Genomic DNA, 8,763 nt, shown 5'->3' with positions numbered 1-8,763 from the left:
GATAATGGGGGAGAATTCACTTCAAATGAATTCAAAACTTATTGCAGTGAAAATGGCATCAGACGACATCTTACTAATGCTTACACTCCACAACAAAATGGAGTAGTCGAAAGAATGAATCGCACTTTGTTAGGAATGGCGAGATCCATGTTAACCTTCAAGAGGTTAAGTCCAACATATTGGGCGGAAGCAATTCATACTGCTGTCTACTTAAGAAACAGATCTCCAACTTCTTCTTTAGATGGAATCACACCTTATGAAGCTTGGTTTGGTTTCAAACCTCGAGTTAAACATCTTAGAGTTTTTGGGTCAGTGTGTTATGCCTTAGTTCCGAAAGAAAAACGAACTAAGCTTGACTCAAGAAGTTTAAAATGCACAATGATTGGCTATTCTGATGAGAAGAAAGGGTATCGTCTTTTGACCAATGGAAAATTCATTGTGAGCAGGGATGTCATTTTTGATGAAACAAAGAGTAAGAGTGCTGAAGAAATTGAAAATCTTCTTCACAAGTTAGAAACTAAAGGAAGTAAAAGAAATGGAAAAATGCAAAGTCAACCAACTTCACCAAATTGGTATGAACTTGACTTTCCTTCCTCTGAAGATGAGTCATCCAGTCCATCTACATCAACAACATCATCTGGGTCTTCTAGCAGTTCATCCGCATCTCCAAGCAGCAACAGTTCTTCTCACAGTGATTCTCCACATTCTTCACCTGAACGACGAACATTAGTTTATATTAATCCTCTTTACAATGATGGGGACTTTACAGAAGCACAAACAAGTGAGCACCAACTTCCGAAATGGGCAGTTCAACTTTTGAAAGATGTAAAGCCTGATGAACAGAATAAAACTGGCACCAGAAGGGCACATAGAAGTGAAGGCAATTTTGCCTTGATAGCAAATGATTTTACTGAACCTTCCACATACAAAGAAGCAGTAAAACATAAAGAATGGCAACAGGTTATGGTTGAAGAATATCAAGCAGTAATTGATAACAACACTTGGAAACTTGTTGATTGTCCAGCAAACGTTAAACCCATAGGCTGCAAATGGGTTTATAGAATTAAGTATAATTAGAAGGGTGAACTTGAAAAGTATAAAGCTCACCATACGGTCCTTGCGAGCAACCAAATTTTATAGTAGATTCTGTATCTATTCAACTTATCGTATATGAAGTTATCGGTGAAGATGATATACTGGAAACTGTTTACAATATGATCTGTAATAAGTTATATTTCCTAAATTACGATGAAAAATATGCACTGTGCACTCTATTTCGAAACATGACAAGTTCCAACAAGATAACTTTGGCCCCATTCTCGCAATTCCGCAATAAACCACACTCCCATCTTCTAGTATCGAACTTGAGTGCATGCCACGACGCTCAATTGCACAATTCCAACCCTGGATGTGTGAATGGTGCAAAGCAATGCCATTCGTCTCTGTTGTTGAAATGATAATTTCAATTGCAGCATTATTTTAACCTTGTGATGCGATCAGATCGTAGATCGCAAATCGCATGCATGCAACTACCTCCATCTATTCACTTGATTTCTACGATTGCGATGCAATCCAATCGCATATCGCAGATCGCACCCAAATGTTAATGCTCCACTTTTATTCTTCAGCCGAATGCGATTTCGCGATGCGAGCAAATAGCAAATCACTCCCATATGATAGTGCTCCATTTTTTCTTCCGCAGATTGTGATTCTGTGATGCGATCCAATTGAAGTCAACGGTTGTGTACAGGCCTGCACCATATGGACTTACGTGAATTAGAAGTTTCATTTACCGCCAGTTTTGTCAGTAAAACAGTAAATGTAATTTACTGCCGGTTGGTAAACGTTGGTAAGATTTTAATTTTATTGTTTTTTATTTCACGGGAGTTTTGTCTTAGGGCATAAGTAAAAACAATAAGTAATGTCATTTTTTTAGGTTCTTCTGTGTATGTAATGAAAGTGAAAAATAGGCACAACAGTGCGAAGTAAAAAGGAGCATGCAATAGCGTGAATGTAATTTCTATTTGTGAATATGCAATGTAACATGGTAAAAATGCAGCAGTGTATGTAATTTATTACACAGCAGTGTGAAGATTTGATAAGAGAAACAGAGTGAGTTTTTGGAACTGCATTTGAAGCATTCTCTGCTTGTAAATCCCTCTGTGAAAGAGGAAGAATATTTTTTGAAACAACAGTTTGTCTTATTAATGAATACAATCTCTTTTGGTGTGTAAAAACTTTGTACTCTGCAAATAAATTTTAATTCTTCCGCTGTGTTAAAGATCTTGTGTTTGAAACATAGAGTTGTTCTATGTTCTGTGATTTTGTTTTTGGAATTTTAGCAGAAAAATTCCCAACATCTGTGATAACTGCTACAGATCGGCAGACCTAGATCAGCTTGACTACTTCCATTACATTAAACATCCAAAGTTTTCCTTCGACCTTAAACCCTAACAAGATTAATGACTTTCTGGTCCGGATGTTCATTGTCTGTTATACTTCTCACAAATCTGCACATGTTATGTTTCAGTTTTGAAGTTTTTCTCAAATTTGATGAAGATCAAACCTCTGAACTTTCGGTGTTTCTTCTAGGGTTTGGTTTCATGTAGATTTACTGTCGCGTTTAACCCAGATGTTATTTGGATTCGATTTAATGCCTGATTTGAACAAATCTTTTCTGCTAAAATGTCGATTAAATGATATGGATTCTTATCGATTGTGCATGTAAGTTTTTTTATTCATATTTTCATTGTATAAAATATACGAGAGTTTGCTCTAAAAGAGCCCAATCTTGCCCTGAATTGCTAAAACATTTATTTCTTCTTCTTTAAATCGTGCATCATGCAGCCACAACCTAAATGCATGGCCTGAAAGTTGATCTATGATTCAGTGCAATAGAGTATAAACAATGCTTGTAATATACAAAGAGTTTTCTGCAACATATCTCACGTAAGATCGAGAAACACATATGCAAAGAAACATGTTTGGTTTTCAAAAAAAATTGGAAGCCTACGAGAATACATTCAAAAAGACAATTTAGATTCTCTAAAATTTGATTTCTCAAAGTATTTAGTAAAAATCGTAGTTAACTGTCCTTCTGAAGCGTTTCACTCTCGACTGTAAGAAAATTTATGGCTTTGCTCAAGAATCCCGCGAATTGAGTTCTTTTAGAACTTATCTTATACACTTAATAACAGAAGCCTGTGCAAACTCGTTCTCGACCTTTTTCGACTCAGACAATTCCAAAAAGGGGTATGCAACAAAGTAAAATTCCTGCTGTTGTTGGGAGCTTGATTCCGCCGCCATTCTTTTTGTTCTTTTTTGTTTTTCTAGTAATGAAATGTTGTCATGCAGAAACCCAAAGTTTAAATTAACCAAGGTACTCAGAAATTAGAAACACCCTGCCTCTGCTGATGTTGTATCCGCTCAAATATAGAAAAATAGTTTGGAAAAAAGATTTGTTGTGTTAAATATTGAATATCAACGAAAACCCCCGAAACCACGTACACGGAGGTCAAAGAACGTGTCGGTCCAGATTCAGCGAGATTAGGATACTTTCACTTCTAACTAATGCACTTAATTATGCTTTTAGAAATATTTAAATGAATTTATTCTTTTGGAAAATTTTAATTTAATTTTTTTAACTTCTATCCTAAACTTTTAGGGCCATCTCCTTCCACCATCTTATTTTCAGCTTCAAATAAATGATAATGGTGTATACTGCGTCTAATAAAAGACTGCAAAGATTTCTGGAAGTTTCCCTCTAGGAAAAGTTTTCTTATATTTTATTTATTTATTTTTATATTTTCAGGAATTCCAATTATTTCATGATGGTTTATTCAAATGAACAGATAATTATTGCGACGGGATTCGAACACTTAACTAGCAACATAATTGAACTTTTAAAAGGATTACAACAAAATTTCATACGAAAACAGTAGCACAACACCTACATTAGATGCGAACCCTTAGCATGGTTGTGTTTTAATGGTTTACAATAACTTATTTTAAAGAATAATTTAAAAATGTATGAGTGTCAATCAGGTGTCAAATAGGTATTATAGAATGTTTTGCTCAACTTGAATTAGTGTTTTTATTACTAGTTTCAAATCCAATTTGCTGAACGAGATCTCCTCCTATAAATGCATTACATTTCGGAGCAATAAGATTGAAAAGATTCAGAGTGTGTGTGAAAATTCTATCTAACTTCTACTTTTGTGATTTCGGATGTGGTGTTAACGTTAAGTTTGAACAAATCATTGTCCAATGGATTAAAAAGAAATTTGGTAAAATTCATATCCACCATTCGATATCCAAGCCAAGAGAGGAGTGCAAGAAATGTGGGTAAAGATTGGTCAAAATTCATATATTCTACGCTTTGATATCTTCCACGTCATCCGACCAAGGGAATCAAGTTGTGCCAAGCCACTGAGGGAATCAAGTTATGTGACGAGGCGCTAAGGAATCAATAAAAGTGTTGATTAATAAATATTAAATATAGCTCTTATATTTTTATTAAGTATCTTAATTTAATATAGTTAAGTTTAAGCCTTTTCTTAAGATTAAGATAACTACTCCATAGGAACATAAAGTTAGACTATTTTAATGTTTAATATAGAAAGTGTTGGTTATGTATATATACAAGGGGTTATGTTTAAATAAAAATGGAGAAATAAGAAAAGATTTTAGTGATTAATAGGATGGTGATTAAAAGGTGGAATATAAAATTTTAATTTTAATTATTATAAGTTGGTTAATTAAATATACAAAGAGATATTTGATAAGTTATTTTTGGAATATTTATTTTTAAATTATTGGTCAATTTTTTTAAATGGAAGTATCATTTCTAAATTGTAATTATGATATATTTATTAAATTAATCATATATATATATGGGAACAATATTTATTTAATTGATAAACAAATAAATACTATTGGGAATATATAGGTTTTAATGTTAATTTATTGAGAATTGGATTAAATTTATATTTTAAATTACACATGGATTTGGTGTTATTAACTTTGTGTTAGATAAAGATTATTGGTTTTAATGAGTAATAAAGAGATAGTCTAGATCCTAATGGATGGTGAATGATATTTGTTATTCTTTTCATATGAGTAAATTAAATTGATTTTTCTAATGAATTGTGAGTTCGCAAAATCAAGTTCCAGTGGAACCAATATAGCCTTGGGCCAATTATCTTGGAAGATGCAAATGTTATGTTTCATGATTTTCCATATCTATTTGATTAAAAACTTGTGGTAAGATCCACCCTGGTGAGGGGATGGAGAGCCTTAACCGCGTGTGATAAGAAAGTCCGAAGACTGTTTCCGTCCTTGTCGAGGGAGATTCCAACCATCTCTCCTTTCTACGAACACATTTTTGGTTAAAAATGTGTGGTGAACTAAATAGGAGAGCTTAACTTAGCTAAGATAAATACTTTTATGGAGCATCTAAATCATTATTTATTTTTTTAATTTTATGATTTCAGTTATGGTTTAATTAACTGTTATGATGTTGAGTATAATGTTGGATGAGGTTTCATGATATGATGGTATGAGGGTAATGATGCACATGTGGTTCTTATTGTTGTTACAAAAGTGATGATATATGCTTATGATGACTATGATATGCATAGGTGTTATGATGTTATGTCGAGGTATATTGACATATTCATTTACTACGTGATGATAGGTATTTAATGTCGAATACTCATGATGGATATGATATGCATAACATGGCATAGGAATTATGATGCTATAATATGAGGTTTATTGGCATGTGGTTCATTTATTATGTGAAGTCATGATATGTCTTTGATGCAAATATGTTGATGTTATAACTTATGATGATATTTCATGAGGTGAAGCATGTGATAGTTGCATACAAATTTATGACATGCATGAGCATGTAATTCGTTATTATTCATAATGTTGCAATTAACAATTATGAATGTTCTCATGATGACATGCAAGAGTTGGCATGTGGATTATTTTCTATGATACTATGATGGTATAGCTAATGCATTGGTTGCATGTTGAGGTGTGATGATTGACAGGACTCCACAAATGGGCCGAGAGGGCCGGTTTGTTTCATGATCTCGTGCTAGCCCATATGCACGAGGGAGAATAAGTAACACCATATGGGCTGGGGACAAACTCAATCAACACTACATATGCCAGTGGTTCCTTTGTCTTGTGTAGCTCTTGATGGATAACTCTTGAAGGGCTATGGGACCACCTTGAGGAGGCCAAGTGCCTGATGTTCTAGGTTGAGCGCTTGTTATTGGATTGGGATGCCGAAGTCTAGTGGGGGTGTAAGGACTTCGGTGCCTGGGGTTGTACACCTTAGTAGTTGTGGAGGGAGTGGGCCAGCCTTGCGAGATGCCCAGAGTCATTGAGTATCGTACCGGATGCCTGCCTTGGGGCAAATGAGGTCTGAGTCGGGCACAAGCCTTGGGGCTAGCCTTGGACTAGGATATAGACTAGGGAGGCTTATGCCTGGTTCCAAAAGTGGGAAAAAGGACAGAGATTCCTTGGGATTTCCTGGGTGTTGTGAAACTTTCGATGCCTGCTGGTTATACTAGTTTAGCAGAGGGTGTCGGCAAACCTAAAGTAATAAATAACAAAATAAAATGTTAAATAATTCAACTTAACTTCGGGACGAAGTTCCTTAAAGTGGGGAAGTATGTAATGTCCCTTAATAATAAATAATATAATATAATATTAAAATACAAGAAAATAAATAATTAATAATAAATAAAAAATAGTAATAGTAAATAAATAGTAAATAATAATAATAATAATATAATAAATAACAATACTAAAGCTCTAAATAAATATAAATAGAAATAAAACAAGAAAGCAGTAAAAATCAGTAAAGCTATCAAAAAGTAAAAACAAAAGAAATAAAACAAGAAAGCAATAGAGTTGCATGTTGACACATGGAGTGTGTGCATGTGGTTCCCCTTCCAATGTTTTCTCTATTTAACAGATGGTGCGGAAGATGAGAGGCATTCCATCATTCCATGATTCCACCATCCATTCTCTTGGGAGAATAGTGTTGTGAGACAAAGGATACTCTGGCAATAATACGTTGATTGAGAGCTCGAGGGTGGCCAGTTGTAGAAAGATTTCATGCAACTGAGTCTACTATTGGGTGGAGAGTCGTCCCCAAGACTTTGTTGCAGATAGTAAAATTCAACTAGCGGTCACTAGCGTTCCACAGGTAAGTTGTCTCTCTTCCCTCATATTTTTGTAGTTTAATGTTAACTAGTGGATAAATTGCTTATTGATTATAAATTGCTTGATTAATCTAATTAATTATGTGTTGTTATTTCGGGTCTATTACAATAATAGATACTACTATCATGCATGCAAATGAAGGTCCATTTTCCAAAAACATCTTTTTCAAGAGAGAGCTATTTACAATGTCCATTTTACATGCAAATATATGCTCTGTTATACAATGTCCATTATAACATGTCCATTTTACAATGTCCATTTTGTGCTCTATTATTATTTCTTATGTGCAAATATATGTATTTTTCCTAAGGAAATCTAATTTCATTTATTTCATTCAATTACATGTTTCTTGTCCAAGATCTAACATAATAATTATTCTTTTCTACATGCAAATTCATGTTTCTCTTGAAAAGGTCTAACAAAATAATTATATTCTCCTTTTCATGCAAATGCATATATATATTTATTCCCAATAAATCTACCAGAATGGCTTATTATTTCATGCAACAATAACATAAATAACTCAACACAAAACATGTTCTTTTCCAAGATCACTAACACATTAGTTATCATTTCATGTACATAAACACCTATCCCTTTCAAAAGAACTCACATGTTCTTTTCCTGATCACTAACACATCAGCTATATTTTTATGTACATAAACACCTATTCCTTTCAAAAGAACTGACATGTTCTTTTCCAAGATCACTAACACATTAGCTATGTTTTCATGTACATAAACATCTATTCCTTTCAAAAGATAGGACATCCTGGATACTATTTCGTGCACATGTTCTTTTCCGAAATAAATCGTAAGAGTGATTATTCCTTGTGTGCAAATACATATTTTCTCTTCCCTGGAATTAAAAAAACATAGTAGCTATGTATGCAAAAACATGTTTCGTTTCCCAGAATTCCAATGCATAGTATATAATTCTCTTACATGTGAACTTATCTTTTCTCTTTCTAAAATTTTGACACAATATTATTCTTCTTTTTTCTTTCACATCCAAAAAACATATTTCTTTTCAAGAAATAACAAACATAATAGTTTTTTTTTGGCATAGAATTAACTTATTTCCTTTCAAGAAATATCAAACTTAATAGTTCAATTTTTGTGAATGCAAATAATTTGTTTCTTTACCAAATTTAAAAGTTATATTTTGTGCATGCAAATCCTTTTAAGACATATCAAACTTAATGGTTATTATTTGTGCATGCAAGTAATTTATTTCTTTTCAAGAAATATCGAACTTAATAGTTATTATTATTATTTTTTCCATATAAGTAAACTACATTTTTTTTTAAGACAAGTCGAAACCATATTAGTTAAATTTTCAAGCACGCACACACATGTTTCTTTTCCAAGAAACCAAATGCCTATCTCTTTTCAAAGAACTCCAACACAATAGTGGTATTTTTTCGTGCATGCAAAAGACACATTCCTTTTAAAGAAAATCTAACATAACCACTGGTTATTTTCTATGTGTTCTCTTTTCCAGAAATGCAATAACTAT

At 33.2% G+C, this 8,763-nt stretch overlaps 1 non-coding gene across 1 annotated transcript; it reads right to left on the bottom strand.

Moving 5' to 3' along the window:
- Positions 1-5,251: 5,251 nt before the first annotated feature.
- On the bottom strand, positions 5,252-5,379 carry LOC149257871 (U6atac minor spliceosomal RNA). The gene has a single exon (XR_016261417.1). It is a non-coding gene; the product is annotated as a U6atac minor spliceosomal RNA (small nuclear RNA).
- Positions 5,380-8,763: the final 3,384 nt, after the last annotated feature.

Source organism: Pinus tabuliformis, chromosome 6 (assembly GCF_031772625.1).
Source record: "Pinus tabuliformis cultivar Carrire ecotype Pingquan chromosome 6, CPIR1, whole genome shotgun sequence".
Classification (NCBI taxonomy): domain Eukaryota; kingdom Viridiplantae; phylum Streptophyta; class Pinopsida; order Pinales; family Pinaceae; genus Pinus; species Pinus tabuliformis.
Note: the sequence above shows the minus strand (reverse complement) of the source record. Positions and strands in the feature narration are given on the sequence as shown.